Source organism: Ambystoma mexicanum, chromosome 4p (genome assembly GCF_040938575.1).
Source record: "Ambystoma mexicanum isolate Mex_15411 chromosome 4p, UKY_AmexF1_1, whole genome shotgun sequence".
NCBI lineage: Eukaryota > Metazoa > Chordata > Amphibia > Caudata > Ambystomatidae > Ambystoma > Ambystoma mexicanum.
The window spans coordinates 843,800,799-843,825,420 of record NC_090927.1 but is presented as its reverse complement, the minus strand read 5'-3'; the positions used below and the strand labels follow the sequence as shown (position 1 = coordinate 843,825,420).

The 24,622-nt window shown below is 47.0% G+C and overlaps 49 non-coding genes and 31 pseudogenes across 49 annotated transcripts; all 80 read left to right on the top strand.

The window, feature by feature from the left end:
- Nucleotides 1–105: 105 nt before the first annotated feature.
- On the top strand, nucleotides 106–214 carry LOC138456870 (5S ribosomal RNA; annotated as a pseudogene).
- A 463-nt stretch (nucleotides 215–677) lies between these two features.
- On the top strand, nucleotides 678–796 carry LOC138461351 (5S ribosomal RNA). Its single transcript, XR_011263969.1, has one exon. It is a non-coding gene; the product is annotated as a 5S ribosomal RNA (ribosomal RNA).
- Nucleotides 797–902: 106 nt separating this feature from the next.
- Nucleotides 903–1,021, top strand: LOC138454152 (5S ribosomal RNA). Its single transcript, XR_011260843.1, has one exon. It is a non-coding gene; the product is annotated as a 5S ribosomal RNA (ribosomal RNA).
- Nucleotides 1,022–1,127: 106 nt separating this feature from the next.
- Nucleotides 1,128–1,246, top strand: LOC138462048 (5S ribosomal RNA). Its single transcript, XR_011264651.1, has one exon. It is a non-coding gene; the product is annotated as a 5S ribosomal RNA (ribosomal RNA).
- Nucleotides 1,247–1,352: 106 nt separating this feature from the next.
- On the top strand, nucleotides 1,353–1,471 carry LOC138455420 (5S ribosomal RNA; annotated as a pseudogene).
- A 106-nt stretch (nucleotides 1,472–1,577) lies between these two features.
- On the top strand, nucleotides 1,578–1,686 carry LOC138456869 (5S ribosomal RNA; annotated as a pseudogene).
- Nucleotides 1,687–2,149: 463 nt separating this feature from the next.
- LOC138461350 (5S ribosomal RNA) lies at nucleotides 2,150–2,268 on the top strand. Its single transcript, XR_011263968.1, has one exon. It is a non-coding gene; the product is annotated as a 5S ribosomal RNA (ribosomal RNA).
- Nucleotides 2,269–2,374: 106 nt separating this feature from the next.
- On the top strand, nucleotides 2,375–2,493 carry LOC138455761 (5S ribosomal RNA). The gene has a single exon (XR_011262029.1). It is a non-coding gene; the product is annotated as a 5S ribosomal RNA (ribosomal RNA).
- Nucleotides 2,494–2,599: 106 nt separating this feature from the next.
- Nucleotides 2,600–2,718, top strand: LOC138462047 (5S ribosomal RNA). The gene has a single exon (XR_011264649.1). It is a non-coding gene; the product is annotated as a 5S ribosomal RNA (ribosomal RNA).
- Nucleotides 2,719–2,824: 106 nt separating this feature from the next.
- LOC138456867 (5S ribosomal RNA) lies at nucleotides 2,825–2,933 on the top strand (annotated as a pseudogene).
- A 463-nt stretch (nucleotides 2,934–3,396) lies between these two features.
- On the top strand, nucleotides 3,397–3,515 carry LOC138463271 (5S ribosomal RNA). The gene has a single exon (XR_011265857.1). It is a non-coding gene; the product is annotated as a 5S ribosomal RNA (ribosomal RNA).
- A 106-nt stretch (nucleotides 3,516–3,621) lies between these two features.
- LOC138454624 (5S ribosomal RNA) lies at nucleotides 3,622–3,740 on the top strand. The gene has a single exon (XR_011261293.1). It is a non-coding gene; the product is annotated as a 5S ribosomal RNA (ribosomal RNA).
- A 106-nt stretch (nucleotides 3,741–3,846) lies between these two features.
- On the top strand, nucleotides 3,847–3,965 carry LOC138455513 (5S ribosomal RNA; annotated as a pseudogene).
- Nucleotides 3,966–4,071: 106 nt separating this feature from the next.
- LOC138456866 (5S ribosomal RNA) lies at nucleotides 4,072–4,180 on the top strand (annotated as a pseudogene).
- Nucleotides 4,181–4,633: 453 nt separating this feature from the next.
- Nucleotides 4,634–4,752, top strand: LOC138461349 (5S ribosomal RNA). The gene has a single exon (XR_011263967.1). It is a non-coding gene; the product is annotated as a 5S ribosomal RNA (ribosomal RNA).
- A 106-nt stretch (nucleotides 4,753–4,858) lies between these two features.
- Nucleotides 4,859–4,977, top strand: LOC138462046 (5S ribosomal RNA). Its single transcript, XR_011264648.1, has one exon. It is a non-coding gene; the product is annotated as a 5S ribosomal RNA (ribosomal RNA).
- A 106-nt stretch (nucleotides 4,978–5,083) lies between these two features.
- On the top strand, nucleotides 5,084–5,192 carry LOC138456865 (5S ribosomal RNA; annotated as a pseudogene).
- Nucleotides 5,193–5,655: 463 nt separating this feature from the next.
- On the top strand, nucleotides 5,656–5,774 carry LOC138461347 (5S ribosomal RNA). Its single transcript, XR_011263966.1, has one exon. It is a non-coding gene; the product is annotated as a 5S ribosomal RNA (ribosomal RNA).
- Nucleotides 5,775–5,880: 106 nt separating this feature from the next.
- Nucleotides 5,881–5,999, top strand: LOC138454623 (5S ribosomal RNA). The gene has a single exon (XR_011261292.1). It is a non-coding gene; the product is annotated as a 5S ribosomal RNA (ribosomal RNA).
- Nucleotides 6,000–6,105: 106 nt separating this feature from the next.
- Nucleotides 6,106–6,224, top strand: LOC138455580 (5S ribosomal RNA; annotated as a pseudogene).
- A 106-nt stretch (nucleotides 6,225–6,330) lies between these two features.
- LOC138456864 (5S ribosomal RNA) lies at nucleotides 6,331–6,439 on the top strand (annotated as a pseudogene).
- A 463-nt stretch (nucleotides 6,440–6,902) lies between these two features.
- LOC138461346 (5S ribosomal RNA) lies at nucleotides 6,903–7,021 on the top strand. Its single transcript, XR_011263965.1, has one exon. It is a non-coding gene; the product is annotated as a 5S ribosomal RNA (ribosomal RNA).
- Nucleotides 7,022–7,127: 106 nt separating this feature from the next.
- On the top strand, nucleotides 7,128–7,246 carry LOC138454141 (5S ribosomal RNA). Its single transcript, XR_011260832.1, has one exon. It is a non-coding gene; the product is annotated as a 5S ribosomal RNA (ribosomal RNA).
- Nucleotides 7,247–7,352: 106 nt separating this feature from the next.
- On the top strand, nucleotides 7,353–7,471 carry LOC138462045 (5S ribosomal RNA). Its single transcript, XR_011264647.1, has one exon. It is a non-coding gene; the product is annotated as a 5S ribosomal RNA (ribosomal RNA).
- A 106-nt stretch (nucleotides 7,472–7,577) lies between these two features.
- On the top strand, nucleotides 7,578–7,696 carry LOC138455419 (5S ribosomal RNA; annotated as a pseudogene).
- Nucleotides 7,697–7,802: 106 nt separating this feature from the next.
- Nucleotides 7,803–7,911, top strand: LOC138456863 (5S ribosomal RNA; annotated as a pseudogene).
- A 463-nt stretch (nucleotides 7,912–8,374) lies between these two features.
- Nucleotides 8,375–8,493, top strand: LOC138461345 (5S ribosomal RNA). Its single transcript, XR_011263964.1, has one exon. It is a non-coding gene; the product is annotated as a 5S ribosomal RNA (ribosomal RNA).
- A 106-nt stretch (nucleotides 8,494–8,599) lies between these two features.
- LOC138455645 (5S ribosomal RNA) lies at nucleotides 8,600–8,718 on the top strand. The gene has a single exon (XR_011262018.1). It is a non-coding gene; the product is annotated as a 5S ribosomal RNA (ribosomal RNA).
- Nucleotides 8,719–8,824: 106 nt separating this feature from the next.
- On the top strand, nucleotides 8,825–8,943 carry LOC138462044 (5S ribosomal RNA). Its single transcript, XR_011264646.1, has one exon. It is a non-coding gene; the product is annotated as a 5S ribosomal RNA (ribosomal RNA).
- A 106-nt stretch (nucleotides 8,944–9,049) lies between these two features.
- On the top strand, nucleotides 9,050–9,158 carry LOC138456862 (5S ribosomal RNA; annotated as a pseudogene).
- A 463-nt stretch (nucleotides 9,159–9,621) lies between these two features.
- LOC138463270 (5S ribosomal RNA) lies at nucleotides 9,622–9,740 on the top strand. The gene has a single exon (XR_011265856.1). It is a non-coding gene; the product is annotated as a 5S ribosomal RNA (ribosomal RNA).
- A 106-nt stretch (nucleotides 9,741–9,846) lies between these two features.
- LOC138454512 (5S ribosomal RNA) lies at nucleotides 9,847–9,965 on the top strand. The gene has a single exon (XR_011261185.1). It is a non-coding gene; the product is annotated as a 5S ribosomal RNA (ribosomal RNA).
- A 106-nt stretch (nucleotides 9,966–10,071) lies between these two features.
- LOC138455512 (5S ribosomal RNA) lies at nucleotides 10,072–10,190 on the top strand (annotated as a pseudogene).
- A 106-nt stretch (nucleotides 10,191–10,296) lies between these two features.
- On the top strand, nucleotides 10,297–10,405 carry LOC138456861 (5S ribosomal RNA; annotated as a pseudogene).
- Nucleotides 10,406–10,868: 463 nt separating this feature from the next.
- On the top strand, nucleotides 10,869–10,987 carry LOC138461344 (5S ribosomal RNA). The gene has a single exon (XR_011263963.1). It is a non-coding gene; the product is annotated as a 5S ribosomal RNA (ribosomal RNA).
- Nucleotides 10,988–11,093: 106 nt separating this feature from the next.
- LOC138454129 (5S ribosomal RNA) lies at nucleotides 11,094–11,212 on the top strand. Its single transcript, XR_011260821.1, has one exon. It is a non-coding gene; the product is annotated as a 5S ribosomal RNA (ribosomal RNA).
- A 106-nt stretch (nucleotides 11,213–11,318) lies between these two features.
- Nucleotides 11,319–11,437, top strand: LOC138462042 (5S ribosomal RNA). Its single transcript, XR_011264645.1, has one exon. It is a non-coding gene; the product is annotated as a 5S ribosomal RNA (ribosomal RNA).
- A 106-nt stretch (nucleotides 11,438–11,543) lies between these two features.
- On the top strand, nucleotides 11,544–11,662 carry LOC138455417 (5S ribosomal RNA; annotated as a pseudogene).
- Nucleotides 11,663–11,768: 106 nt separating this feature from the next.
- On the top strand, nucleotides 11,769–11,877 carry LOC138458876 (5S ribosomal RNA; annotated as a pseudogene).
- Nucleotides 11,878–12,340: 463 nt separating this feature from the next.
- Nucleotides 12,341–12,459, top strand: LOC138454286 (5S ribosomal RNA). The gene has a single exon (XR_011260971.1). It is a non-coding gene; the product is annotated as a 5S ribosomal RNA (ribosomal RNA).
- A 106-nt stretch (nucleotides 12,460–12,565) lies between these two features.
- On the top strand, nucleotides 12,566–12,684 carry LOC138462599 (5S ribosomal RNA). Its single transcript, XR_011265195.1, has one exon. It is a non-coding gene; the product is annotated as a 5S ribosomal RNA (ribosomal RNA).
- Nucleotides 12,685–12,790: 106 nt separating this feature from the next.
- LOC138456859 (5S ribosomal RNA) lies at nucleotides 12,791–12,899 on the top strand (annotated as a pseudogene).
- A 463-nt stretch (nucleotides 12,900–13,362) lies between these two features.
- Nucleotides 13,363–13,481, top strand: LOC138462572 (5S ribosomal RNA). The gene has a single exon (XR_011265167.1). It is a non-coding gene; the product is annotated as a 5S ribosomal RNA (ribosomal RNA).
- Nucleotides 13,482–13,587: 106 nt separating this feature from the next.
- Nucleotides 13,588–13,706, top strand: LOC138455528 (5S ribosomal RNA). The gene has a single exon (XR_011262006.1). It is a non-coding gene; the product is annotated as a 5S ribosomal RNA (ribosomal RNA).
- Nucleotides 13,707–13,812: 106 nt separating this feature from the next.
- LOC138461819 (5S ribosomal RNA) lies at nucleotides 13,813–13,931 on the top strand. Its single transcript, XR_011264426.1, has one exon. It is a non-coding gene; the product is annotated as a 5S ribosomal RNA (ribosomal RNA).
- A 106-nt stretch (nucleotides 13,932–14,037) lies between these two features.
- Nucleotides 14,038–14,146, top strand: LOC138456858 (5S ribosomal RNA; annotated as a pseudogene).
- A 453-nt stretch (nucleotides 14,147–14,599) lies between these two features.
- LOC138462864 (5S ribosomal RNA) lies at nucleotides 14,600–14,718 on the top strand. Its single transcript, XR_011265452.1, has one exon. It is a non-coding gene; the product is annotated as a 5S ribosomal RNA (ribosomal RNA).
- Nucleotides 14,719–14,825: 107 nt separating this feature from the next.
- On the top strand, nucleotides 14,826–14,944 carry LOC138454117 (5S ribosomal RNA). The gene has a single exon (XR_011260809.1). It is a non-coding gene; the product is annotated as a 5S ribosomal RNA (ribosomal RNA).
- A 106-nt stretch (nucleotides 14,945–15,050) lies between these two features.
- LOC138454105 (5S ribosomal RNA) lies at nucleotides 15,051–15,169 on the top strand. The gene has a single exon (XR_011260798.1). It is a non-coding gene; the product is annotated as a 5S ribosomal RNA (ribosomal RNA).
- Nucleotides 15,170–15,275: 106 nt separating this feature from the next.
- On the top strand, nucleotides 15,276–15,394 carry LOC138454558 (5S ribosomal RNA). The gene has a single exon (XR_011261230.1). It is a non-coding gene; the product is annotated as a 5S ribosomal RNA (ribosomal RNA).
- A 107-nt stretch (nucleotides 15,395–15,501) lies between these two features.
- On the top strand, nucleotides 15,502–15,610 carry LOC138456856 (5S ribosomal RNA; annotated as a pseudogene).
- Nucleotides 15,611–16,073: 463 nt separating this feature from the next.
- LOC138461343 (5S ribosomal RNA) lies at nucleotides 16,074–16,192 on the top strand. The gene has a single exon (XR_011263962.1). It is a non-coding gene; the product is annotated as a 5S ribosomal RNA (ribosomal RNA).
- Nucleotides 16,193–16,298: 106 nt separating this feature from the next.
- Nucleotides 16,299–16,417, top strand: LOC138463285 (5S ribosomal RNA). Its single transcript, XR_011265872.1, has one exon. It is a non-coding gene; the product is annotated as a 5S ribosomal RNA (ribosomal RNA).
- Nucleotides 16,418–16,523: 106 nt separating this feature from the next.
- On the top strand, nucleotides 16,524–16,642 carry LOC138461179 (5S ribosomal RNA). The gene has a single exon (XR_011263811.1). It is a non-coding gene; the product is annotated as a 5S ribosomal RNA (ribosomal RNA).
- Nucleotides 16,643–16,748: 106 nt separating this feature from the next.
- Nucleotides 16,749–16,867, top strand: LOC138462442 (5S ribosomal RNA). The gene has a single exon (XR_011265037.1). It is a non-coding gene; the product is annotated as a 5S ribosomal RNA (ribosomal RNA).
- A 106-nt stretch (nucleotides 16,868–16,973) lies between these two features.
- Nucleotides 16,974–17,082, top strand: LOC138458161 (5S ribosomal RNA; annotated as a pseudogene).
- Nucleotides 17,083–17,188: 106 nt separating this feature from the next.
- LOC138456855 (5S ribosomal RNA) lies at nucleotides 17,189–17,297 on the top strand (annotated as a pseudogene).
- Nucleotides 17,298–17,752: 455 nt separating this feature from the next.
- LOC138454285 (5S ribosomal RNA) lies at nucleotides 17,753–17,871 on the top strand. The gene has a single exon (XR_011260970.1). It is a non-coding gene; the product is annotated as a 5S ribosomal RNA (ribosomal RNA).
- A 106-nt stretch (nucleotides 17,872–17,977) lies between these two features.
- On the top strand, nucleotides 17,978–18,096 carry LOC138462598 (5S ribosomal RNA). Its single transcript, XR_011265194.1, has one exon. It is a non-coding gene; the product is annotated as a 5S ribosomal RNA (ribosomal RNA).
- A 106-nt stretch (nucleotides 18,097–18,202) lies between these two features.
- Nucleotides 18,203–18,311, top strand: LOC138456854 (5S ribosomal RNA; annotated as a pseudogene).
- A 463-nt stretch (nucleotides 18,312–18,774) lies between these two features.
- Nucleotides 18,775–18,893, top strand: LOC138462570 (5S ribosomal RNA). Its single transcript, XR_011265166.1, has one exon. It is a non-coding gene; the product is annotated as a 5S ribosomal RNA (ribosomal RNA).
- A 106-nt stretch (nucleotides 18,894–18,999) lies between these two features.
- Nucleotides 19,000–19,118, top strand: LOC138455410 (5S ribosomal RNA). The gene has a single exon (XR_011261995.1). It is a non-coding gene; the product is annotated as a 5S ribosomal RNA (ribosomal RNA).
- Nucleotides 19,119–19,224: 106 nt separating this feature from the next.
- Nucleotides 19,225–19,343, top strand: LOC138462041 (5S ribosomal RNA). The gene has a single exon (XR_011264644.1). It is a non-coding gene; the product is annotated as a 5S ribosomal RNA (ribosomal RNA).
- Nucleotides 19,344–19,449: 106 nt separating this feature from the next.
- On the top strand, nucleotides 19,450–19,558 carry LOC138456853 (5S ribosomal RNA; annotated as a pseudogene).
- Nucleotides 19,559–20,021: 463 nt separating this feature from the next.
- On the top strand, nucleotides 20,022–20,140 carry LOC138461342 (5S ribosomal RNA). The gene has a single exon (XR_011263961.1). It is a non-coding gene; the product is annotated as a 5S ribosomal RNA (ribosomal RNA).
- Nucleotides 20,141–20,246: 106 nt separating this feature from the next.
- On the top strand, nucleotides 20,247–20,365 carry LOC138454622 (5S ribosomal RNA). The gene has a single exon (XR_011261291.1). It is a non-coding gene; the product is annotated as a 5S ribosomal RNA (ribosomal RNA).
- A 106-nt stretch (nucleotides 20,366–20,471) lies between these two features.
- Nucleotides 20,472–20,590, top strand: LOC138455621 (5S ribosomal RNA; annotated as a pseudogene).
- A 106-nt stretch (nucleotides 20,591–20,696) lies between these two features.
- On the top strand, nucleotides 20,697–20,805 carry LOC138456852 (5S ribosomal RNA; annotated as a pseudogene).
- A 463-nt stretch (nucleotides 20,806–21,268) lies between these two features.
- On the top strand, nucleotides 21,269–21,387 carry LOC138461340 (5S ribosomal RNA). Its single transcript, XR_011263959.1, has one exon. It is a non-coding gene; the product is annotated as a 5S ribosomal RNA (ribosomal RNA).
- Nucleotides 21,388–21,493: 106 nt separating this feature from the next.
- LOC138454949 (5S ribosomal RNA) lies at nucleotides 21,494–21,612 on the top strand. The gene has a single exon (XR_011261604.1). It is a non-coding gene; the product is annotated as a 5S ribosomal RNA (ribosomal RNA).
- Nucleotides 21,613–21,718: 106 nt separating this feature from the next.
- LOC138458600 (5S ribosomal RNA) lies at nucleotides 21,719–21,827 on the top strand (annotated as a pseudogene).
- A 106-nt stretch (nucleotides 21,828–21,933) lies between these two features.
- Nucleotides 21,934–22,042, top strand: LOC138456851 (5S ribosomal RNA; annotated as a pseudogene).
- Nucleotides 22,043–22,505: 463 nt separating this feature from the next.
- Nucleotides 22,506–22,624, top strand: LOC138455465 (5S ribosomal RNA; annotated as a pseudogene).
- Nucleotides 22,625–22,730: 106 nt separating this feature from the next.
- On the top strand, nucleotides 22,731–22,839 carry LOC138456850 (5S ribosomal RNA; annotated as a pseudogene).
- Nucleotides 22,840–23,302: 463 nt separating this feature from the next.
- On the top strand, nucleotides 23,303–23,421 carry LOC138461339 (5S ribosomal RNA). Its single transcript, XR_011263958.1, has one exon. It is a non-coding gene; the product is annotated as a 5S ribosomal RNA (ribosomal RNA).
- A 106-nt stretch (nucleotides 23,422–23,527) lies between these two features.
- On the top strand, nucleotides 23,528–23,646 carry LOC138454094 (5S ribosomal RNA). Its single transcript, XR_011260787.1, has one exon. It is a non-coding gene; the product is annotated as a 5S ribosomal RNA (ribosomal RNA).
- A 106-nt stretch (nucleotides 23,647–23,752) lies between these two features.
- Nucleotides 23,753–23,871, top strand: LOC138462040 (5S ribosomal RNA). The gene has a single exon (XR_011264643.1). It is a non-coding gene; the product is annotated as a 5S ribosomal RNA (ribosomal RNA).
- A 106-nt stretch (nucleotides 23,872–23,977) lies between these two features.
- Nucleotides 23,978–24,096, top strand: LOC138462441 (5S ribosomal RNA). Its single transcript, XR_011265036.1, has one exon. It is a non-coding gene; the product is annotated as a 5S ribosomal RNA (ribosomal RNA).
- A 106-nt stretch (nucleotides 24,097–24,202) lies between these two features.
- Nucleotides 24,203–24,311, top strand: LOC138457920 (5S ribosomal RNA; annotated as a pseudogene).
- Nucleotides 24,312–24,417: 106 nt separating this feature from the next.
- LOC138456849 (5S ribosomal RNA) lies at nucleotides 24,418–24,526 on the top strand (annotated as a pseudogene).
- The last annotated feature ends 96 nt before the right edge of the window (nucleotides 24,527–24,622 follow it).

The window sequence follows — 24,622 nt, the reverse complement described above, 5'->3', positions numbered from 1 at the left end:
TTTTGTGCTCCAAGTTCAGGAAGTGAGCCATTTCACAATTGCCTTTCAAAACTGCAAGGTCTAGCCGACTAGATGCTTAAAAGTACAAAACTCACTAGGCCCAGAGCCTACGGCCACACCACACTGAATGCGCCCGATCTCGGAAGCTAAGCAGGGTCGGGCCTAGTTAGTACCTGGATGGGAGACTGCCTGGGAATACCAGGTGCTGTAGGCTTTATTGTGCTCCATGATTAGTAATTGCACAACTTCTCAATTATTTTTCAAATTTGGTATGTTTCCAAAATAATTGTATCCCGTTTTATAGCGGAAATGTTGGACAACATCATGAGGGCTGGAGCTACCTTTTTACATAGAATTAGCATACAGGTAGTGTGTTCATGGGTAATAAATCGACTTTCACATGTAATGCAGTACAGAGAATATTGAGTCCTTCAAGAGGCATGAAAGAAACCCATTATTGTGTTGATTGTTCTCTCCACCTCCCTGCAACAGACACAGGATGGATGAATTAAAGTTATCCTACCAGACATAGGAGTCCTGAATGGGCCCACCAGTCTTATATATCTCGCCTGATCGAGCCTGATCGAGCGATGAGCGTGGTATCATGTTGCAAGTGGCTGCATGGCTTAGCTTACTAAATGCAAATGCATAAGAGTAATATTCTTAGCATTCCTAGAGCCTACGGCCACACCACACTGAATGCACCCGATCTCGTCTGATCTCGGAAGTTAAGCAGTGTCAGGCCTAGTTAGTACCTGGATGGGAGACCGCCTGGGAATACCAGGTGCTGTAGGCTTTTTTGTGCTCCAAGTTCAGGAAGTGAGCCCTTTCTCAATTGCCTTTTAAAACTGCAAGGTCTAGCCGACTAGATGCTTAAAAGTACAAAACTCACTAGGCCCAGAGCCTACGGCCACACCACACTGAATGCGCCTGATCTCGTCTGATCTCAGAAGCTAAGCAGTGTCGGGCCTAGTTAGTACCTGGATGGGAGACCGCCTGGGAATACCAGGTGCTGTAGGCTTTTTTGTACTCCAAGTTCAGGAAGTGAGCCATTTCTCAATTGCCTTTCAAAACTGCAAGGTCTAGCCGACTAGATGCTTAAAAGTACAAAACTCACAAGGCCCAGAGCCTACGGCCACACCACACTGAATGCGCCCGATCTCGTCTGATCTCGGAAGCTAAGCAGTGTCGGGCCTCGTTAGTACCTGGATGGGAGACCGCCTGGGAATACCAGGTGCTGTAGGCTTTTTTGTGCTCCAAGTTCAGGAAGTGAGCCATTTCTCAATTGCCTTTCAAAACTGCAAGGTCTAGCTGACTAGATGCTTAAAAGTACAAAACTCACTAGGCCCAGAGCCTACGGCCACACCACACTGATTGCGCCCGATCTCGTCTGATCAAGGAAGCTAAGCAGTGTCGGGCCTAGTTAGTACCTGGATGGGAGACCACCTGGGAATACCAGGTGCTGTAGGCTTTTTTGTGCTCCAAGTTCAGGAAGTGAGCCATTTCACAATTGCCTTTCAAAACTGCAAGGTCTAGCCGACTAGATGCTTAAAAGTACAAAACTCACTAGGCCCAGAGCCTACGGCCACACCACACTGAATGCGCCCGATCTCGGAAGCTAAGCAGGGTCGGGCCTAGTTAGTACCTGGATGGGAGACTGCCTGGGAATACCAGGTGCTGTAGGCTTTTTTGTGCTCCATGATTAGTAATTGCGCAACTTCTCAATTATTTTTCAAATTTGGTATGTTTCCAAAATAATTGTATACCGTTTTATAGCGGAAATGTTGGACAACATCATGAGGGCTGGAGCTACCTTTTTACATAGAATTAGCATACAGGTAGTGTGTTCATGGGTAATAAATCGACTTTCACATGTAATGCAGTACAGAGAATATTGAGTCCTTCAAGAGGCATGAAAGAAAACCATTATTGTGTTGATTGTTCTCTCCACCTCCCTGCAACAGACACAGGATGGATGAATTAAAGTTATCCTACCAGACATAGGAGTCCTGAATGGGCCCACCAGTCTTATATATCTCGCCTGATCGAGCCTGATCGAGCGATGAGCGTGGTATCATGTTGCAAGTGGCTGCATGGCTTAGCTTACTAAATGCAAATGCATAAGAGTAATATTCTTAGCATTCCTAGAGCCTACGGCCACACCACACTGAATGCACCCGATCTCGTCTGATCTCGGAAGTTAAGCAGTGTCAGGCCTAGTTAGTACCTGGATGGGAGACCGCCTGGGAATACCAGGTGCTGTAGGCTTTTTTGTGCTCCAAGTTCAGGAAGTGAGCCCTTTCTCAATTGCCTTTCAAAACTGCAAGGTCTAGCCGACTAGATGCTTAAAAGTACAAAACTCACTAGGCCCAGAGCCTACGGCCACACCACACTGAATGCGCCTGATCTCGTCTGATCTCAGAAGCTAAGCAGTGTTGGGCCTAGTTAGTACCTGGATGGGAGACCGCCTGGGAATACCAGGTGCTGTAGGCTTTTTTGTACTCCAAGTTCAGGAAGTGAGCCATTTCTCAATTGCCTTTCAAAACTGCAAGGTCTAGCCGACTAGATGCTTAAAAGTACAAAACTCACAAGGCCCAGAGCCTACGGCCACACCACACTGAATGCGCCCGATCTCGTCTGATCTCGGAAGCTAAGCAGTGTCGGGCCTCGTTAGTACCTGGATGGGAGACCGCCTGGGAATACCAGGTGCTGTAGGCTTTTTTGTGCTCCAAGTTCAGGAAGTGAGCCATTTCACAATTGCCTTTCAAAACTGCAAGGTCTAGCCGACTAGATGCTTAAAAGTACAAAACTCACTAGGCCCAGAGCCTACGGCCACACCACACTGAATGCGCCCGATCTCGGAAGCTAAGCAGGGTCGGGCCTAGTTAGTACCTGGATGGGAGACTGCCTGGGAATACCAGGTGCTGTAGGCTTTTTTGTGCTCCATGATTAGTAATTGCGCAACTTCTCAATTATTTTTCAAATTTGGTATGTTTCCAAAATAATTGTATCCCGTTTTATAGCGGAAATGTTGGACAACATCATGAGGGCTGGAGCTACCTTTTTACATAGAATTAGCATACAGGTAGTGTGTTCATGGGTAATAAATCGACTTTCACATGTAATGCAGTACAGAGAATATTGAGTCCTTCAAGAGGCATGAAAGAAACCCATTATTGTGTTGATTGTTCTCTCCACCTCCCTGCAACAGACACAGGATGGATGAATTAAAGTTATCCTACCAGACATAGGAGTCCTGAATGGGCCCACCAGTCTTATATATCTCGCCTGATCGAGCCTGATCGAGCGATGAGCGTGGTATCATGTTGCAAGTGGCTGCATGGCTTAGCTTACTAAATGCAAATGCATAAGAGTAATATTCTTAGCATTCCTAGAACCTACGGCCACACCACACTGAATGCACCCGATCTCGTCTGATCTCGGAAGTTAAGCAGTGTCAGGCCTAGTTAGTACCTGGATGGGAGACCGCCTGGGAATACCAGGTGCTGTAGGCTTTTTTGTGCTCCAAGTTCAGGAAGTGAGCCCTTTCTCAATTGCCTTTTAAAACTGCAAGGTCTAGCCGACTAGATGCTTAAAAGTACAAAACTCACAAGGCCCAGAGCCTACGGCCACACCACACTGATTGTGCCCGATCTCGTCTGATCTCGGAAGCTAAGCAGTGTCGGGCCTCGTTAGTACCTGGATGGGAGCCCGCCTGGGAATACCAGGTGCTGTAGGCTTTTTTGTGCTCCAAGTTCAGGAAGTGAGCCATTTCTCAATTGCCTTTCAAAACTGCAAGGTCTAGCTGACTAGATGCTTAAAAGTACAAAACTCACTAGGCCCAGAGACTACGGACACACCACACTGATTGCGCCCGATCTCGTCTGATCTCGGAAGCTACGCAGTGTCGGGCCTAGTTAGTACCTGGATGGGAGACCACCTGGGAATACCAGGTGCTGTAGGCTTTTTTGTGCTCCAAGTTCAGGAAGTGAGCCATTTCACAATTGCCTTTCAAAACTGCAAGGTCTAGCCGACTAGATGCTTAAAAGTACAAAACTCACTAGGCCCAGAGCCTACGGCCACACCACACTGAATGCGCCCGATCTCGGAAGCTAAGCAGGGTCGGGCCTAGTTAGTACCTGGATGGGAGACTGCCTGGGAATACCAGGTGCTGTAGGCTTTTTTGTGCTCCATGATTAGTAATTGCACAACTTCTCAATTATTTTTCAAATTTGGTATGTTTCCAAAATAATTGTATCCCGTTTTATAGCGGAAATGTTGGACAACATCATGAGGGCTGGAGCTACCTTTTTACATAGAATTAGCATACAGGTAGTGTGTTCATGGGTAATAAATCGACTTTCACATGTAATGCAGTACAGAGAATATTGAGTCCTTCAAGAGGCATGAAAGAAACCCATTATTGTGTTGATTGTTCTCTCCACCTCCCTGCAACAGACACAGGATGGATGAATTAAAGTTATCCTACCAGACATAGGAGTCCTGAATGGGCCCACCAGTCTTATATATCTCGCCTGATCGAGCGATGAGTGTGGTATCATGTTGCAAGTGGCTGCATGGCTTAGCTTACTAAATGCAAATGCATAAGAGTAATATTCTTAGCATTCCTAGAGCCTACGGCCACACCACACTGAATGCACCCGATCTCGTCTGATCTCGGAAGTTAAGCAGTGTCAGGCCTAGTTAGTACCTGGATGGGAGACCGCCTGGGAATACCAGGTGCTGTAGGCTTTTTTGTGCTCCAAGTTCAGGAAGTGAGCCCTTTCTCAATTGCCTTTTAAAACTGCAAGGTCTAGCCGACTAGATGCTTAAAAGTACAAAACTCACTAGGCCCAGAGCCTACGGCCACACCACACTGAATGCGCCCGATCTCGTCTGATCTCGGAAGCTAAGCAGTGTCGGGCCTCGTTAGTACCTGGATGGGAGACCGCCTGGGAATACCAGGTGCTGTAGGCTTTTTTGTGCTCCAAGTTCAGGAAGTGAGCCATTTCACAATTGCCTTTCAAAACTGCAAGGTCTAGCCGACTAGATGCTTAAAAGTACAAAACTCACTAGGCCCAGAGCCTACGGCCACACCACACTGAATGCGCCCGATCTCGGAAGCTAAGCAGGGTCGGGCCTAGTTAGTACCTGGATGGGAGACTGCCTGGGAATACCAGGTGCTGTAGGCTTTTTTGTGCTCCATGATTAGTAATTGCGCAACTTCTCAATTATTTTTCAAATTTGGTATGTTTCCAAAATAATTGTATCCCGTTTTATAGCGGAAATGTTGGACAACATCATGAGGGCTGGAGCTACCTTTTTACATAGAATTAGCATACAGGTAGTGTGTTCATGGGTAATAAATCGACTTTCACATGTAATGCAGTACAGAGAATATTGAGTCCTTCAAGAGGCATGAAAGAAACCCATTATTGTGTTGATTGTTCTCTCCACCTCCCTGCAACAGACACAGGATGGATGAATTAAAGTTATCCTACCAGACATAGGAGTCCTGAATGGGCCCACCAGTCTTATATATCTCGCCTGATCGAGCCTGATCGAGCGATGAGCGTGGTATCATGTTGCAAGTGGCTGCATGGCTTAGCTTACTAAATGCAAATGCATAAGAGTAATATTCTTAGCATTCCTAGAGCCTACGGCCACACCACACTGAATGCACCCGATCTCGTCTGATCTCGGAAGTTAAGCAGTGTCAGGCCTAGTTAGTACCTGGATGGGAGACCGCCTGGGAATACCAGGTGCTGTAGGCTTTTTTGTGCTCCAAGTTCAGGAAGTGAGCCCTTTCTCAATTGCCTTTTAAAACTGCAAGGTCTAGCCGACTAGATGCTTAAAAGTACAAAACTCACAAGGCCCAGAGCCTACGGCCACACCACACTGATTGTGCCCGATCTCGTCTGATCTCGGAAGCTAAGCAGTGTCGGGCCTCGTTAGTACCTGGATGGGAGCCCGCCTGGGAATACCAGGTGCTGTAGGCTTTTTTGTGCTCCAAGTTCAGGAAGTGAGCCATTTCTCAATTGCCTTTCAAAACTGCAAGGTCTAGCTGACTAGATGCTTAAAAGTACAAAACTCACTAGGCCCAGAGACTACAGACACACCACACTGATTGCGCCCGATCTCGTCTGATCTCGGAAGCTACGCAGTGTCGGGCCTAGTTAGTACCTGGATGGGAGACCACCTGGGAATACCAGGTGCTGTAGGCTTTTTTGTGCTCCAAGTTCAGGAAGTGAGCCATTTCACAATTGCCTTTCAAAACTGCAAGGTCTAGCCGACTAGATGCTTAAAAGTACAAAACTCACTAGGCCCAGAGCCTACGGCCACACCACACTGAATGCGCCCGATCTCGGAAGCTAAGCAGGGTCGGGCCTAGTTAGTACCTGGATGGGAGACTGCCTGGGAATACCAGGTGCTGTAGGCTTTATTGTGCTCCATGATTAGTAATTGCACAACTTCTCAATTATTTTTCAAATTTGGTATGTTTCCAAAATAATTGTATCCCGTTTTATAGCGGAAATGTTGGACAACATCATGAGGGCTGGAGCTACCTTTTTACATAGAATTAGCATACAGGTAGTGTGTTCATGGGTAATAAATCGACTTTCACATGTAATGCAGTACAGAGAATATTGAGTCCTTCAAGAGGCATGAAAGAAACCCATTATTGTGTTGATTGTTCTCTCCACCTCCCTGCAACAGACACAGGATGGATGAATTAAAGTTATCCTACCAGACATAGGAGTCCTGAATGGGCCCACCAGTCTTATATATCTCGCCTGATCGAGCCTGATCGAGCGATGAGCGTGGTATCATGTTGCAAGTGGCTGCATGGCTTAGCTTACTAAATGCAAATGCATAAGAGTAATATTCTTAGCATTCCTAGAGCCTACGGCCACACCACACTGAATGCACCCGATCTCGTCTGATCTCGGAAGTTAAGCAGTGTCAGGCCTAGTTAGTACCTGGATGGGAGACCGCCTGGGAATACCAGGTGCTGTAGGCTTTTTTGTGCTCCAAGTTCAGGAAGTGAGCCCTTTCTCAATTGCCTTTTAAAACTGCAAGGTCTAGCCGACTAGATGCTTAAAAGTACAAAACTCACTAGGCCCAGAGCCTACGGCCACACCACACTGAATGCGCCTGATCTCGTCTGATCTCAGAAGCTAAGCAGTGTCGGGCCTAGTTAGTACCTGGATGGGAGACCGCCTGGGAATACCAGGTGCTGTAGGCTTTTTTGTACTCCAAGTTCAGGAAGTGAGCCATTTCTCAATTGCCTTTCAAAACTGCAAGGTCTAGCCGACTAGATGCTTAAAAGTACAAAACTCACAAGGCCCAGAGCCTACGGCCACACCACACTGAATGCGCCCGATCTCGTCTGATCTCGGAAGCTAAGCAGTGTCGGGCCTCGTTAGTACCTGGATGGGAGACCGCCTGGGAATACCAGGTGCTGTAGGCTTTTTTGTGCTCCAAGTTCAGGAAGTGAGCCATTTCTCAATTGCCTTTCAAAACTGCAAGGTCTAGCTGACTAGATGCTTAAAAGTACAAAACTCACTAGGCCCAGAGCCTACGGCCACACCACACTGATTGCGCCCGATCTCGTCTGATCAAGGAAGCTAAGCAGTGTCGGGCCTAGTTAGTACCTGGATGGGAGACCACCTGGGAATACCAGGTGCTGTAGGCTTTTTTGTGCTCCAAGTTCAGGAAGTGAGCCATTTCACAATTGCCTTTCAAAACTGCAAGGTCTAGCCGACTAGATGCTTAAAAGTACAAAACTCACTAGGCCCAGAGCCTACGGCCACACCACACTGAATGCGCCCGATCTCGGAAGCTAAGCAGGGTCGGGCCTAGTTAGTACCTGGATGGGAGACTGCCTGGGAATACCAGGTGCTGTAGGCTTTTTTGTGCTCCATGATTAGTAATTGCGCAACTTCTCAATTATTTTTCAAATTTGGTATGTTTCCAAAATAATTGTATACCGTTTTATAGCGGAAATGTTGGACAACATCATGAGGGCTGGAGCTACCTTTTTACATAGAATTAGCATACAGGTAGTGTGTTCATGGGTAATAAATCGACTTTCACATGTAATGCAGTACAGAGAATATTGAGTCCTTCAAGAGGCATGAAAGAAAACCATTATTGTGTTGATTGTTCTCTCCACCTCCCTGCAACAGACACAGGATGGATGAATTAAAGTTATCCTACCAGACATAGGAGTCCTGAATGGGCCCACCAGTCTTATATATCTCGCCTGATCGAGCCTGATTGAGCGATGAGCGTGGTATCATGTTGCAAGTGGCTGCATGGCTTAGCTTACTAAATGCAAATGCATAAGAGTAATATTCTTAGCATTCCTAGAGCCTACGGCCACACCACACTGAATGCACCCGATCTCGTCTGATCTCGGAAGTTAAGCAGTGTCAGGCCTAGTTAGTACCTGGATGGGAGACCGCCTGGGAATACCAGGTGCTGTAGGCTTTTTTGTGCTCCAAGTTCAGGAAGTGAGCCCTTTCTCAATTGCCTTTCAAAACTGCAAGGTCTAGCCGACTAGATGCTTAAAAGTACAAAACTCACTAGGCTCAGAGCCTACGGCCACACCACACTGAATGCGCCTGATCTCGTCTGATCTCAGAAGCTAAGCAGTGTTGGGCCTAGTTAGTACCTGGATGGGAGACCGCCTGGGAATACCAGGTGCTGTAGGCTTTTTTGTACTCCAAGTTCAGGAAGTGAGCCATTTCTCAATTGCCTTTCAAAACTGCAAGGTCTAGCCGACTAGATGCTTAAAAGTACAAAACTCACAAGGCCCAGAGCCTACGGCCACACCACACTGAATGCGCCCGATCTCGTCTGATCTCGGAAGCTAAGCAGTGTCGGGCCTCGTTAGTACCTGGATGGGAGACCGCCTGGGAATACCAGGTGCTGTAGGCTTTTTTGTGCTCCAAGTTCAGGAAGTGAGCCATTTCACAATTGCCTTTCAAAACTGCAAGGTCTAGCCGACTAGATGCTTAAAAGTACAAAACTCACTAGGCCCAGAGCCTACGGCCACACCACACTGAATGCGCCCGATCTCGGAAGCTAAGCAGGGTCGGGCCTAGTTAGTACCTGGATGGGAGACTGCCTGGGAATACCAGGTGCTGTAGGCTTTTTTGTGCTCCATGATTAGTAATTGCGCAACTTCTCAATTATTTTTCAAATTTGGTATGTTTCCAAAATAATTGTATCCCGTTTTATAGCGGAAATGTTGGACAACATCATGAGGGCTGGAGCTACCTTTTTACATAGAATTAGCATACAGGTAGTGTGTTCATGGGTAATAAATCGACTTTCACATGTAATGCAGTACAGAGAATATTGAGTCCTTCAAGAGGCATGAAAGAAACCCATTATTGTGTTGATTGTTCTCTCCACCTCCCTGCAACAGACACAGGATGGATGAATTAAAGTTATCCTACCAGACATAGGAGTCCTGAATGGGCCCACCAGTCTTATATATCTCGCCTGATCGAGCCTGATCGAGCGATGAGCGTGGTATCATGTTGCAAGTGGCTGCATGGCTTAGCTTACTAAATGCAAATGCATAAGAGTAATATTCTTAGCATTCCTAGAACCTACGGCCACACCACACTGAATGCACCCGATCTCGTCTGATCTCGGAAGTTAAGCAGTGTCAGGCCTAGTTAGTACCTGGATGGGAGACCGCCTGGGAATACCAGGTGCTGTAGGCTTTTTTGTGCTCCAAGTTCAGGAAGTGAGCCCTTTCTCAATTGCCTTTTAAAACTGCAAGGTCTAGCCGACTAGATGCTTAAAAGTACAAAACTCACAAGGCCCAGAGCCTACGGCCACACCACACTGATTGTGCCCGATCTCGTCTGATCTCGGAAGCTAAGCAGTGTCGGGCCTCGTTAGTACCTGGATGGGAGCCCACCTGGGAATACCAGGTGCTGTAGGCTTTTTTGTGCTCCAAGTTCAGGAAGTGAGCCATTTCTCAATTGCCTTTCAAAACTGCAAGGTCTAGCTGACTAGATGCTTAAAAGTACAAAACTCACGAGGCCCAGAGACTACGGACACACCACACTGATTGCGCCCGATCTCGTCTGATCTCGGAAGCTACGCAGTGTCGGGCCTAGTTAGTACCTGGATGGGAGACCACCTGGGAATACCAGGTGCTGTAGGCTTTTTTGTGCTCCAAGTTCAGGAAGTGAGCCATTTCACAATTGCCTTTCAAAACTGCAAGGTCTAGCCGACTAGATGCTTAAAAGTACAAAACTCACTAGGCCCAGAGCCTACGGCCACACCACACTGAATGCGCCCGATCTCGGAAGCTAAGCAGGGTCGGGCCTAGTTAGTACCTGGATGGGAGACTGCCTGGGAATACCAGGTGCTGTAGGCTTTTTTGTGCTCCATGATTAGTAATTGCACAACTTCTCAATTATTTTTCAAATTTGGTATGTTTCCAAAATAATTGTATCCCGTTTTATAGCGGAAATGTTGGACAACATCATGAGGGCTGGAGCTACCTTTTTACATAGAATTAGCATACAGGTAGTGTGTTCATGGGTAATAAATCGACTTTCACATGTAATGCAGTACAGAGAATATTGAGTCCTTCAAGAGGCATGAAAGAAACCCATTATTGTGTTGATTGTTCTCTCCACCTCCCTGCAACAGACACAGGATGGATGAATTAAAGTTATCCTACCAGACATAGGAGTCCTGAATGGGCCCACCAGTCTTATATATCTCGCCTGATCGAGCCTGATCGAGCGATGAGCGTGGTATCATGTTGCAAGTGGCTGCATGGCTTAGCTTACTAAATGCAAATGCATAAGAGTAATATTCTTAGCATTCCTAGAGCCTACGGCCACACCACACTGAATGCACCCGATCTCGTCTGATCTCGGAAGTTAAGCAGTGTCAGGCCTAGTTAGTACCTGGATGGGAGACCGCCTGGGAATACCAGGTGCTGTAGGCTTTTTTGTGCTCCAAGTTCAGGAAGTGAGCCCTTTCTCAATTGCCTTTTAAAACTGCAAGGTCTAGCCGACTAGATGCTTAAAAGTACAAAACTCACTAGGCCCAGAGCCTACGGCCACACCACACTGAATGCGCCTGATCTCGTCTGATCTCAGAAGCTAAGCAGTGTCGGGCCTAGTTAGTACCTGGATGGGAGACCGCCTGGGAATACCAGGTGCTGTAGGCTTTTTTGTACTCCAAGTTCAGGAAGTGAGCCATTTCTCAATTGCCTTTCAAAACTGCAAGGTCTAGCCGACTAGATGCTTAAAAGTACAAAACTCACAAGGCCCAGAGCCTACGGCCACACCACACTGAATGCGCCCGATCTCGTCTGATCTCGGAAGCTAAGCAGTGTCGGGCCTCGTTAGTACCTGGATGGGAGACCGCCTGGGAATACCAGGTGCTGTAGGCTTTTTTGTGCTCCAAGTTCAGGAAGTGAGCCATTTCTCAATTGCCTTTCAAAACTGCAAGGTCTAGCTGACTAGATGCTTAAAAGTACAAAACTCACTAGGCCCAGAGCCTACGGCCACACCACACTGATTGCGCCCGATCTCGTCTGATCAAGGAAGCTAAGCAGTGTCGGGCCTAGTTAGTACCTGGATGGGAGACCACCTGGGAATACCAGGTGCTGTAGGCTTTTTTGTGCTCCAAGTTCAGGAAGTGAGCCATTTCACAATTGCCTTTCAAAACTGCAAGGTCTAGCCGACTAGATGCTTAAAAGTACAAAACTCACTAGGCCCAGAGCCTACGGCCACACCACACTGAATGCGCCCGATCTCGGAAGCTAAGCAGGGTCTGGCCTAGTTAGTACCTGGATGGGAGACTGCCTGGGAATACCAGGTGCTGTAGGCTTTTTTGTGCTCCATGATTAGTAATTGCGCAACTTCTCAATTATTTTTCAAATTTGGTATGTTTCCAAAATAATTGTATACCGTTTTATAGCGGAAATGTTGGACAACATCATGAGGGCTGGAGCTACCTTTTTACATAGAATTAGCATACAGGTAGTGTGTTCATGGGTAATAAATCGACTTTCACATGTAATGCAGTACAGAGAATATTGAGTCCTTCAAGAGGCATGAAAGAAAACCATTATTGTGTTGATTGTTCTCTCCACCTCCCTGCAACAGACACAGGATGGATGAATTAAAGTTATCCTACCAGACATAGGAGTCCTGAATGGGCCCACCAGTCTTATATATCTCGCCTGATCGAGCCTGATCGAGCGATGAGCGTGGTATCATGTTGCAAGTGGCTGCATGGCTTAGCTTACTAAATGCAAATGCATAAGAGTAATATTCTTAGCATTCCTAGAGACTACGGCCACACCACACTGAATGCACCCGATCTCGTCTGATCTTGGAAGTTAAGCAGTGTCAGGCCTAGTTAGTACCTGGATGGGAGACCGCCTGGGAATACCAGGTGCTGTAGGCTTTTTTGTGCTCCAAGTTCAGGAAGTGAGCCCTTTCTCAATTGCCTTTTAAAACTGCACGGTCTAGCCGACTAGATGCTTAAAAGTACAAAACTCACTAGGCCCAGAGCCTACGGCCACACCACACTGAATGCGCCTGATCTTGTCTGATCTCAGAAGCTAAGCAGTGTTGGGCCTAGTTAGTACCTGGATGGGAGACCACCTGGGAATACCAGGTGCTGTAGGCTTTTTTGTGCTCCAAGTTCAGGAAGTGAGCCATTTCACAATTGCCTTTCAAAACTGCAAGGTCTAGCCGACTAGATGCTTAAAAGTACAAAACTCACTAGGCCCAGAGCCTACGGCCACACCACACTGAATGCGCCCGATCTCGGAAGCTAAGCAGGGTCGGGCCTAGTTAGTACCTGGATGGGAGACTGCCTGGGAATACCAGGTGCTGTAGGCTTTTTTGTGCTCCATGATTAGTAATTGCGCAACTTCTCAATTATTTTTCAAATTTGGTATGTTTCCAAAATAATTGTATCCCGTTTTATAGCGGAAATGTTGGACAACATCATGAGGGCTGGAGCTACCTTTTTACATAGAATTAGCATACAGGTAGTGTGTTCATGGGTAATAAATCGACTTTCACATGTAATGCAGTACAGAGAATATTGAGTCCTTCAAGAGGCATGAAAGAAAACCATTATTGTGTTGATTGTTCTCTCCACCTCCCTGCAACAGACACAGGATGGATGAATTAAAGTTATCCTACAAGACATAGGAGTCCTGAATGGGCCCACCAGTCTTATATATCTCGCCTGATCGAGCCTGATCGAGCGATGAGCGTGGTATCATGTTGCAAGTGGCTGCATGGCTTAGCTTACTAAATGCAAATGCATAAGAGTAATATTCTTAGCATTCCTAGAGCCTACGGCCACACCACACTGAATGCACCTGATCTCGTCTGATCTCGGAAGTTAAGCAGTGTTAGGCCTAGTTAGTACCTGGATGGGAGACCGCCTGGGAATACCAGGTGCTGTAGGCTTTTTTGTGCTCCAAGTTCAGGAAGTGAGCCCTTTCTCAATTGCCTTTCAAAACTGCAAGGTCTAGCCGACTAGATGCTTAAAAGTACAAAACTCACTAGGCCCAGAGCCTACGGCCACACCACACTGAATGCGCCTGATCTCGTCTGATCTCAGAAGCTAAGCAGTGTTGGGCCTAGTTAGTACCTGGATGGGAGACCGCCTGGGAATACCAGGTGCTGTAGGCTTTTTTGTACTCCAAGTTCAGGAAGTGAGCCATTTCTCAATTGCCTTTCAAAACTGCAAGGTCTAGCCGACTAGATGCTTAAAAGTACAAAACTCACAAGGCCCAGAGCCTACGGCCACACCACACTGAATGCGCCCGATCTCGTCTGATCTCGGAAGCTAAGCAGTGTCGGGCCTCGTTAGTACCTGGATGGGAGACCACCTGGGAATACCAGGTGCTGTAGGCTTTTTTGTGCTCCAAGTTCAGGAAGTGAGCCATTTCACAATTGCCTTTCAAAACTGCAAGGTCTAGCCGACTAGATGCTTAAAAGTACAAAACTCACTAGGCCCAGAGCCTACGGCCACACCACACTGAATGCGCCCGATCTCGGAAGCTAAGCAGGGTCGGGCCTAGTTAGTACCTGGATGGGAGACTGCCTGGGAATACCAGGTGCTGTAGGCTTTTTTGTGCTCCATGATTAGTAATTGCGCAACTTCTCAATTATTTTTCAAATTTGGTATGTTTCCAAAATAATTGTATCCCGTTTTATAGCGGAAATGTTGGACAACATCATGAGGGCTGGAGCTACCTTTTTACATAGAATTAGCATACAGGTAGTGTGTTCATGGGTAATAAATAGACTTTCACATGTAATGCAGTACAGAGAATATTGAGTCCTTCAAGAGGCATGAAAGAAACCCATTATTGTGTTGATTGTTCTCTCCACCTCCCTGCAACAGACACAGGATGGATGAATTAAAGTTATCCTACCAGACATAGGAGTCCTGAATGGGCCCACCAGTCTTATATATCTCGCCTGATCGAGCGATGAGCGTGGTATCATGTTGCAAGTGGCTGCATGGCTTAGCTTACTAAATGCAAATGCATAAGAGTAATATTCTTAGCATTCCTAGAGCCTACGGCCACACCACACTGAATGCACCCGATCTCGTCTGATCTCGGAAGTGAAGCAGTGTCAGGCCTAGTTAGTACCTGGATGGGAGACCGCCTGGGAATACCAGGTGCTGTAGGCTTTTTTTGTGCTCCAAGTTCAGGAAGTGAGCCCTTTCTCAATTGCCTTTTAAAACTGCAAGGTCTAGCCGACTAGATGCTTAAAAGTACAAAACTTCCTAGGCCCAGAGCCTACGGCCACACCACACTGAATGCGCCTGATCTCGTCTGATCTCAGAAGCTAAGCAGTGTCGGGCCTAGTTAGTACCTGGATGGGAGACCGCCTGGGAATACCAGGTGCTGTAGGCTTTTTTGTACTCCAAGTTCAGGAAGTGAGCCATTTCTCAATTGCCTTTCAAAACTGCAAGGTCTAGCCGACTAGATGCTTAAAAGTACAAAACTCACAAGGCCCAGAGCCTACGGCCACACCACACTGAATGCGCCTGATCTCGTCTGATCTCAGAAGCTAAGCAGTGTCGGGCCTAGTTAGTACCTGGATGGGAGACCGCCTGGGAATACCAGGTGCTGTAGGCTTTTTTGTACTCCAAGTTCAGGAAGTGAGCCATTTCTCAATTGCCTTTCAAAACTGCAAGGTCTAGCCGACTAGATGCTTAAAAGTACAAAACTCACAAGGCCCAGAGCCTACGGCCACACCACACTGATTGCGCCCGATCTCGTCTGATCTCGGAAGCTAAGCAGTGTCGAGCCTCGTTAGTACCTGGATGGGAGACCGCCTGGGAATACCAGGTGCTGTAGGCTTTTTTTGTGCTCCAAGTTCAGGAAGTGAGCCATTTCACAATTGCCTTTCAAAACTGCAAGGTCTAGCCGACTAGATGCTTAAAAGTACAAAACTCACTAGGCCCAGCGCCTACGGCCACACCACACTGAATGCGCCCGATCTCGGAAGCTAAGCAGGGTCGGGCCTAGTTAGTACCTGGATGGGAGACTGCCTGGGAATACCAGGTGCTGTAGGCTTTTTTGTGCTCCATGATTAGTAATTGCGCAACTTCTCAATTATTTTTCAAATTTGGTATGTTTCCAAAATAATTGTATCCCGTTTTATAGCGGAAATGTTGGACAAACTCATGAGGGCTGGAGCTACCTTTTTACATAGAATTAGCATACAGGTAGTGTGTTCATGGGTAATAAATCGACTTTCACATGTAATGCAGTACAGAGAATATTGAGTCCTTCAAGAGGCATGAAAGAAACCCATTATTGTGTTGATTGTTCTCTCCACCTCCCTGCAACAGACACAGGATGGATGAATTAAAGTTATCCTACCAGACATAGGAGTCCTGAATGGGCCCACCAGTCTTATATATCTCGCCTGATCGAGCCTGATCGAGCGATGAGCGTGGTATCATGTTGCAAGTGGCTGCATGGCTTAGCTTACTAAATGCAAATGCATAAGAGTAATATTCTTAGCATTCCTAGAGCCTACGGCCACACCACACTGAATGCACCCGATCTCGTCTGATCTCGGAAGTTAAGCAGTGTCAGGCCTAGTTAGTACCTGGATGGGAGACCGCCTGGGAATACCAGGTGCTGTAGGCTTTTTTGTGCTCCAAGTTCAGGAAGTGAGCCCTTTCTCAATTGCCTTTTAAAACTGCAAGGTCTAGCCGACTAGATGCTTAAAAGTACAAAACTCACTAGGCCCAGAGCCTACGGCCACACCACACTGAATGCGCCTGATCTTGTCTGATCTCAGAAGCTAAGCAGTGTCGGGCCTAGTTAGTACCTGGATGGGAGACCGCCTGGGAATACCAGGTGCTGTAGGCTTTTTTGTACTCCAAGTTCAGGAAGTGAGCCATTTCTCAATTGCCTTTCAAAACTGCAAGGTCTAGCCGACTAGATGCTTAAAAGTACAAAACTCACAAGGCCCAGAGCCTACGGCCACACCACACTGAATGCGCCCGATCTCGTCTGATCTCGGAAGCTAAGCAGTGTTGGGCCTCGTTAGTACCTGGATGGGAGACCGCCTGGGAATACCAGGTGCTGTAGGCTTTTTTGTGCTCCAAGTTCAGGAAGTGAGCCATTTCTCAATTGCCTTTGAAAACTGCAAGGTCTAGCTGACTAGATGCTTAAAAGTACAAAACTCACTAGGCCCAGAGCCTACGGCCACACCACACTGATTGCGCCCGATCTCGTCTGATCTCGGAAGCTAAGCAGTGTCGGGCCTAGTTAGTACCTGGATGGGAGACCACCTGGGAATATCAGGTGCTGTAGGCTTTTTTGTGCTCCAAGTTCAGGAAGTGAGCCATTTCACAATTGCCTTTCAAAACTGCAAGGTCTAGCCGACTAGATGCTTAAAAGTACAAAACTCACAAGGCCCAGAGCCTACGGCCACACCACACTGAATGCGTCTGATCTCGGAAGCTAAGCAGTGTCGGGCCTCATTAGTACCTGGATGGGAGACCGCCTGGGAATACCAGGTGCTGTAGGCTTTTTTGTGCTCCAAGTTCAGGAAGTGAGCCATTTCACAATTGCCTTTCAAAACTGCAAGGTCTAGCCGACTAGATGCTTAAAAGTACAAAACTCACTAGGCCCAGAGCCTACGGCCACACCACACTGAATGCGCCCGATCTCGGAAGCTAAGCAGGGTCGGGCCTAGTTAGTACCTGGATGGGAGACTGCCTGGGAATACCAGGTGCTGTAGGCTTTTTTGTGCTCCATGATTAGTAATTGCGCAACTTCTCAATTATTTTTCAAATTTGGTATGTTTCCAAAATAATTGTATACCGTTTTATAGCGGAAATGTTGGACAACATCATGACGGCTGGAGCTACCTTTTTACATAGAATTAGCATACAGGTAGTGTGTTCATGGGTAATAAATCGACTTTCACATGTAATGCAGTACAGAGAATATTGAGTCCTTCAAGAGGCATGAAAGAAAACCATTATTGTGTTGATTGTTCTCTCCACCTCCCTGCAACAGACACAGGATGGATGAATTAAAGTTATCCTACCAGACATAGGAGTCCTGAATGGGCCCACCAGTCTTATATATCTCGCCTGATCGAGCCTGATCGAGCGATGAGCGTGGTATCATGTTGCAAGTGGCTTAGCTTACTAAATGCAAATGCATAAGAGTAATATTCTTAGCATTCCTAAAGACTACGGCCACACCACACTGAATGCACCCGATCTCGTCTGATCTTGGAAGTTAAGCAGTGTCAGGCCTAGTTAGTACCTGGATGGGAGACCGCCTGGGAATACCAGGTGCTGTAGGCTTTTTTGTGCTCCAAGTTCAGGAAGTGAGCCCTTTCTCAATTGCCTTTTAAAACTGCACGGTCTAGCCGACTAGATGCTTAAAAGTACAAAACTCACTAGGCCCAGAGCCTACGGCCACACCACACTGAATGCGCCTGATCTTGTCTGATCTCAGAAGCTAAGCAGTGTTGGGCCTAGTTAGTACCTGGATGGGAGACCACCTGGGAATACCAGGTGCTGTAGGCTTTTTTGTGCTCCAAGTTCAGGAAGTGAGCCATTTCACAATTGCCTTTCAAAACTGCAAGGTCTAGCCGACTAGATGCTTAAAAGTACAAAACTCACTAGGCCCAGAGCCTACGGCCACACCACACTGAATGCGCCCGATCTCGGAAGCTAAGCAGGGTCGGGCCTAGTTAGTACCTGGATGGGAGACTGCCTGGGAATACCAGGTGCTGTAGGCTTTTTTGTGCTCCATGATTAGTAATTGCGCAACTTCTCAATTATTTTTCAAATTTGGTATGTTTCCAAAATAATTGTATCCCGTTTTATAGCGGAAATGTTGGACAACATCATGAGGGCTGGAGCTACCTTTTTACATAGAATTAGCATACAGGTAGTGTGTTCATGGGTAATAAATCGACTTTCACATGTAATGCAGTACAGAGAATATTGAGTCCTTCAAGAGGCATGAAAGAAAACCATTATTGTGTTGATTGTTCTCTCCACCTCCCTGCAACAGACACAGGATGGATGAATTAAAGTTATCCTACCAGACATAGGAGTCCTGAATGGGCCCACCAGTCTTATATATCTCGCCTGATCGAGCCTGATCGAGCGATGAGCGTGGTATCATGTTGCAAGTGGCTGCATGGCTTAGCTTACTAAATGCAAATGCATAAGAGTAATATTCTTAGCATTCCTAGAGCCTACGGCCACACCACACTGAATGCACCTGATCTCGTCTGATCTCGGAAGTTAAGCAGTGTTAGGCCTAGTTAGTACCTGGATGGGAGACCGCCTGGGAATACCAGGTGCTGTAGGCTTTTTTGTGCTCCAAGTTCAGGAAGTGAGCCCTTTCTCAATTGCCTTTCAAAACTGCAAGGTCTAGCCGACTAGATGCTTAAAAGTACAAAACTCACTAGGCCCAGAGCCTACGGCCACACCACACTGAATGCGCCTGATCTCGTCTGATCTCAGAAGCTAAGCAGTGTTGGGCCTAGTTAGTACCTGGATGGGAGACCGCCTGGGAATACCAGGTGCTGTAGGCTTTTTTGTACTCCAAGTTCAGGAAGTGAGCCATTTCTCAATTGCCTTTCAAAACTGCAAGGTCTAGCCGACTAGATGCTTAAAAGTACAAAACTCACAAGGCCCAGAGCCTACGGCCACACCACACTGAATGCGCCCGATCTCGTCTGATCTCGGAAGCTAAGCAGTGTCGGGCCTCGTTAGTACCTGGATGGGAGACCGCCTGGGAATACCAGGTGCTGTAGGCTTTTTTGTGCTCAAAGTTCAGGAAGTGAGCCATTTCACAATTGCCTTTCAAAACTGCAAGGTCTAGCCGACTAGATGCTTAAAAGTACAAAACTCACTAGGCCCAAAGCCTACGGCCACACCACACTGAATGCGCCCGATCTCGGAAGCTAAGCAGGGTCGGGCCTAGTTAGTACCTGGATGGGAGACTGCCTGGGAATACCAGGTGCTGTAGGCTTTTTTGTGCTCCATGATTAGTAATTGCGCAACTTCTCAATTATTTTTCAAATTTGGTATGTTTCCAAAATAATTGTATCCCGTTTTATAGCGGAAATGTTGGACAACATCATGAGGGCTGGAGCTACCTTTTTACATAGAATTAGCATACAGGTAGTGTGTTCATGGGTAATAAATCGACTTTCACATGTAATGCAGTACAGAGAATATTGAGTCCTTCAAGAGGCATGAAAGAAACCCATTATTGTGTTGATTGTTCTCTCCACCTCCCTGCAACAGACACAGGATGGATGAATTAAAGTTATCCTACCAGACATAGGAGTCCTGAATGGGCCCACCAGTCTTATATATCTCGCCTGATCGAGCCTGATCGAGCGATGAGCGTGGTATCATGTTGCAAGTGGCTGCATGGCTTAGCTTACTAAATGCAAATGCATAAGAGTAATATTCTTAGCATTCCTAGAGCCTACGGCCACACCACACTGAATGCACCCGATCTCGTCTGATCTCGGAAGTTAAGCAGTGTCAGGCCTAGTTAGTACCTGGATGGGAGACCGCCTGGGAATACCAGGTGCTGTAGGCTTTTTTGTGCTCCAAGTTCAGGAAGTGAGCCCTTTCTCAATTGCCTTTTAAAACTGCAAGGTCTAGCCGACTAGATGCTTAAAAGTACAAAACTCACAAGGCCCAGAGCCTACGGCCACACCACACTGATTGTGCCCGATCTCGTCTGATCTCGGAAGCTAAGCAGTGTCGGGCCTCGTTAGTACCTGGATGGGAGCCCGCCTGGGAATACCAGGTGCTGTAGGCTTTTTTGTGCTCCAAGTTCAGGAAGTGAGCCATTTCTCAATTGCCTTTCAAAACTGCAAGGTCTAGCTGACTAGATGCTTAAAAGTACAAAACTCACTAGGCCCAGAGACTACGGACACACCACACTGATTGCGCCCGATCTCGTCTGATCTCGGAAGCTAAGCAGTGTCGGGCCTAGTTAGTACCTGGATGTGAGACCACCTGGGAATACCAGGTGCTGTAGGCTTTTTTGTGCTCCAAGTTCAGGAAGTGAGCCATTTCACAATTGCCTTTCAAAACTGCAAGGTCTAGCCGACTAGATGCTTAAAAGTACAAAACTCACTAGGCCCAGAGCCTACGGCCACACCACACTGAATGCGCCCGATCTCGGAAGCTAAGCAGGGTCGGGCCTAGTTAGTACCTGGATGGGAGACTGCCTGGGAATACCAGGTGCTGTAGGCTTTTTTGTGCTCCATGATTAGTAATTGCACAACTTCTCAATTATTTTTCAAATTTGGTATGTTTCCAAAATAATTGTATCCCGTTTTATAGCGGAAATGTTGGACAACATCATGAGGGCTGGAGCTACCTTTTTACATAGAATTAGCATACAGGTAGTGTGTTCATGGGTAATAAATCGACTTTCACATGTAATGCAGTACAGAGAATATTGAGTCCTTCAAGAGGCATGAAAGAAACCCATTATTGTGTTGATTGTTCTCTCCACCTCCCTGCAACAGACACAGGATGGATGAATTAAAGTTATCCTACCAGACATAGGAGTCCTGAATGGGCCCACCAGTCTTATATATCTCGCCTGATCGAGCCTGATCGAGCGATGAGCGTGGTATCATGTTGCAAGTGGCTGCATGGCTTAGCTTACTAAATGCAAATGCATAAGAGTAATATTCTTAGCATTCCTAGAGCCTACGGCCACACCACACTGAATGCACCCGATCTCGTCTGATCTCGGAAGTTAAGCAGTGTCAGGCCTAGTTAGTACCTGGATGGGAGACCGCCTGGGAATACCAGGTGCTGTAGGCTTTTTTGTGCTCCAAGTTCAGGAAGTGAGCCCTTTCTCAATTGCCTTTTAAAACTGCAAGGTCTAGCCGACTAGATGCTTAAAAGTACAAAACTCACAAGGCCCAGAACCTACGGCCACACCACACTGATTGTGCCCGATCTCGTCTGATCTCGGAAGCTAAGCAGTGTCGGGCCTCGTTAGTACCTGGATGGGAGACCACCTGGGAATATCAGGTGCTGTAGGCTTTTTTGTGCTCCAAGTTCAGGAAGTGAGCCATTTCTCAATTTCCTTTCAAAACTGCAAGGTCTAGCCGACTAGATGCTTAAAAGTACAAAACTCACAAGGCCCAGAGCCTACGGCCACACCACACTGAATGCGTTTGATCTCGGAAGCTAAGCAGTGTCGGGCCTCGTTAGTACCTGGATGGGAGACCGCCTGGGAATACCAGGTGCTGTAGGCTTTTTTGTGCTCCAAGTTCAGGAAGTGAGCCATTTCACAATTGCCTTTCAAAACTGCAAGGTCTAGCCGACTAGATGCTTAAAAGTACAAAACTCACTAGGCCCAGAGCCTACGGCCACACCACACTGAATGCGCCCGATCTCGGAAGCTAAGCAGGGTCGGGCCTAGTTAGTACCTGGATGGGAGACTGCCTGGGAATACCAGGTGCTGTAGGCTTTTTTGTGCTCCATGATTAGTAATTGCGCAACTTCTCAATTATTTTTCAAATTTGGTATGTTTCCAAAATAATTGTATACCGTTTTATAGCGGAAATGTTGGACAACATCATGAGGGCTGGAGCTACCTTTTTACATAGAATTAGCATACAGGTAGTGTGTTCATGGGTAATAAATCGACTTTCACATGTAATGCAGTACAGAGAATATTGAGTCCTTCAAGAGGCATGAAAGAAAACCATTATTGTGTTGATTGTTCTCTCCACCTCCCTGCAACAGACACAGGATGGATGAATTAAAGTTATCCTACCAGACATAGGAGTCCTGAATGGGCCCACCAGTCTTATATATCTCGCCTGATCGAGCCTGATCGAGCGATGAGCGTGGTATCATGTTGCAAGTGGCTGCATGGCTTAGCTTACTAAATGCAAATGCATAAGAGTAATATTCTTAGCATTCCTAGAGACTATGGCCACACCACACTAAATGCACCCGATCTCGTCTGATCTTGGAAGTTAAGCAGTGTCAGGCCTAGTTAGTACCTGGATGGGAGACCGCCTGGGAATACCAGGTGCTGTAGGCTTTTTTGTGCTCCAAGTTCAGGAAGTGAGCCCTTTCTCAATTGCCTTTTAAAACTGCACGGTCTAGCCGACTAGATGCTTAAAAGTACAAAACTCACTAGGCCCAGAGCCTACGGCCACACCACACTGAATGCGCCCGATCTCGGAAGCTAAGCAGGGTCGGGCCTAGTTAGTACCTGGATGGGAGACTGCCTGGGAATACCAGGTGCTGTAGGCTTTTTTGTGCTCCATGATTAGTAATTGCACAACTTCTCAATTATTTTTCAAATTTGGTATGTTTCCAAAATAATTGTATCCCGTTTTATAGCGGAAATGTTGGACAACATCATGAGGGCTGGAGCTACCTTTTTACATAGAATTAGCATACAGGTAGTGTGTTCATGGGTAATAAATCGACTTTCACATGTAATGCAGTACAGAGAATATTGAGTCCTTCAAGAGGCATGAAAGAAACCCATTATTGTGTTGATTGTTCTCTCCACCTCCCTGCAACAGACACAGGATGGATGAATTAAAGTTATCCTACCAGACATAGGAGTCCTGAATGGGCCCACCAGTCTTATATATCTCGCCTGATCGAGCCTGATCGAGCGATGAGCGTGGTATCATGTTGCAAGTGGCTGCATGGCTTAGCTTACTAAATGCAAATGCATAAGAGTAATATTCTTAGCATTCCTAGAGCCTACGGCCACACCACACTGAATGCACCCGATCTCGTCTGATCTCGGAAGTTAAGCAGTGTCAGGCCTAGTTAGTACCTGGATGGGAGACCGCCTGGGAATACCAGGTGCTGTAGGCTTTTTTGTGCTCCAAGTTCAGGAAGTGAGCCCTTTCTCAATTGCCTTTTAAAACTGCAAGGTCTAGCCGACTAGATGCTTAAAAGTACAAAACTCACTAGGCCCAGAGCCTACGGCCACACCACACTGAATGCGCCTGATCTCGTCTGATCTCAGAAGCTAAGCAGTGTCGGGCCTAGTTAGTACCTGGATGGGAGACCGCCTGGGAATACCAGGTGCTGTAGGCTTTTTTGTACTCCAAGTTCAGGAAGTGAGCCATTTCTCAATTGCCTTTCAAAACTGCAAGGTCTAGCCGACTAGATGCTTAAAAGTACAAAACTCACAAGGCCCAGAGCCTACGGCCACACCACACTGAATGCGCCCGATCTCGTCTGATCTCGGAAGCTAAGCAGTGTCGGGCCTCGTTAGTACCTGGATGGGAGACCGCCTGGGAATACCAGGTGCTGTAGGCTTTTTTGTGCTCCAAGTTCAGGAAGTGAGCCATTTCTCAATTGCCTTTGAAAACTGCAAGGTCTAGCTGACTAGATGCTTAAAAGTACAAAACTCACTAGGCCCAGAGCCTACGGCCACACCACACTGATTGCGCCCGATCTCGTCTGATCTCGGAAGCTAAGCAGTGTCGGGCCTAGTTAGTACCTGGATGGGAGACCACCTGGGAATATCAGGTGCTGTAGGCTTTTTTGTGCTCCAAGTTCAGGAAGTGAGCCATTTCACAATTGCCTTTCAAAACTGCAAGGTCTAGCCGACTAGATGCTTAAAAGTACAAAACTCACAAGGCCCAGAGCCTACGGCCACACCACACTGAATGCGTCTGATCTCGGAAGCTAAGCAGTGTCGGGCCTCGTTAGTACCTGGATGGGAGACCGCCTGGGAATACCAGGTGCTGTAGGCTTTTTTGTGCTCCAAGTTCAGGAAGTGAGCCATTTCACAATTGCCTTTCAAAACTGCAAGGTCTAGCCGACTAGATGCTTAAAAGTACAAAACTCACTAGGCCCAGAGCCTACGGCCACACCACACTGAATGCGCCCGATCTCGGAAGCTAAGCAGGGTCGGGCCTAGTTAGTACCTGGATGGGAGACTGCCTGGGAATACCAGGTGCTGTAGGCTTTTTTGTGCTCCATGATTAGTAATTGCGCAACTTCTCAATTATTTTTCAAATTTGGTATGTTTCCAAAATAATTGTATACCGTTTTATAGCGGAAA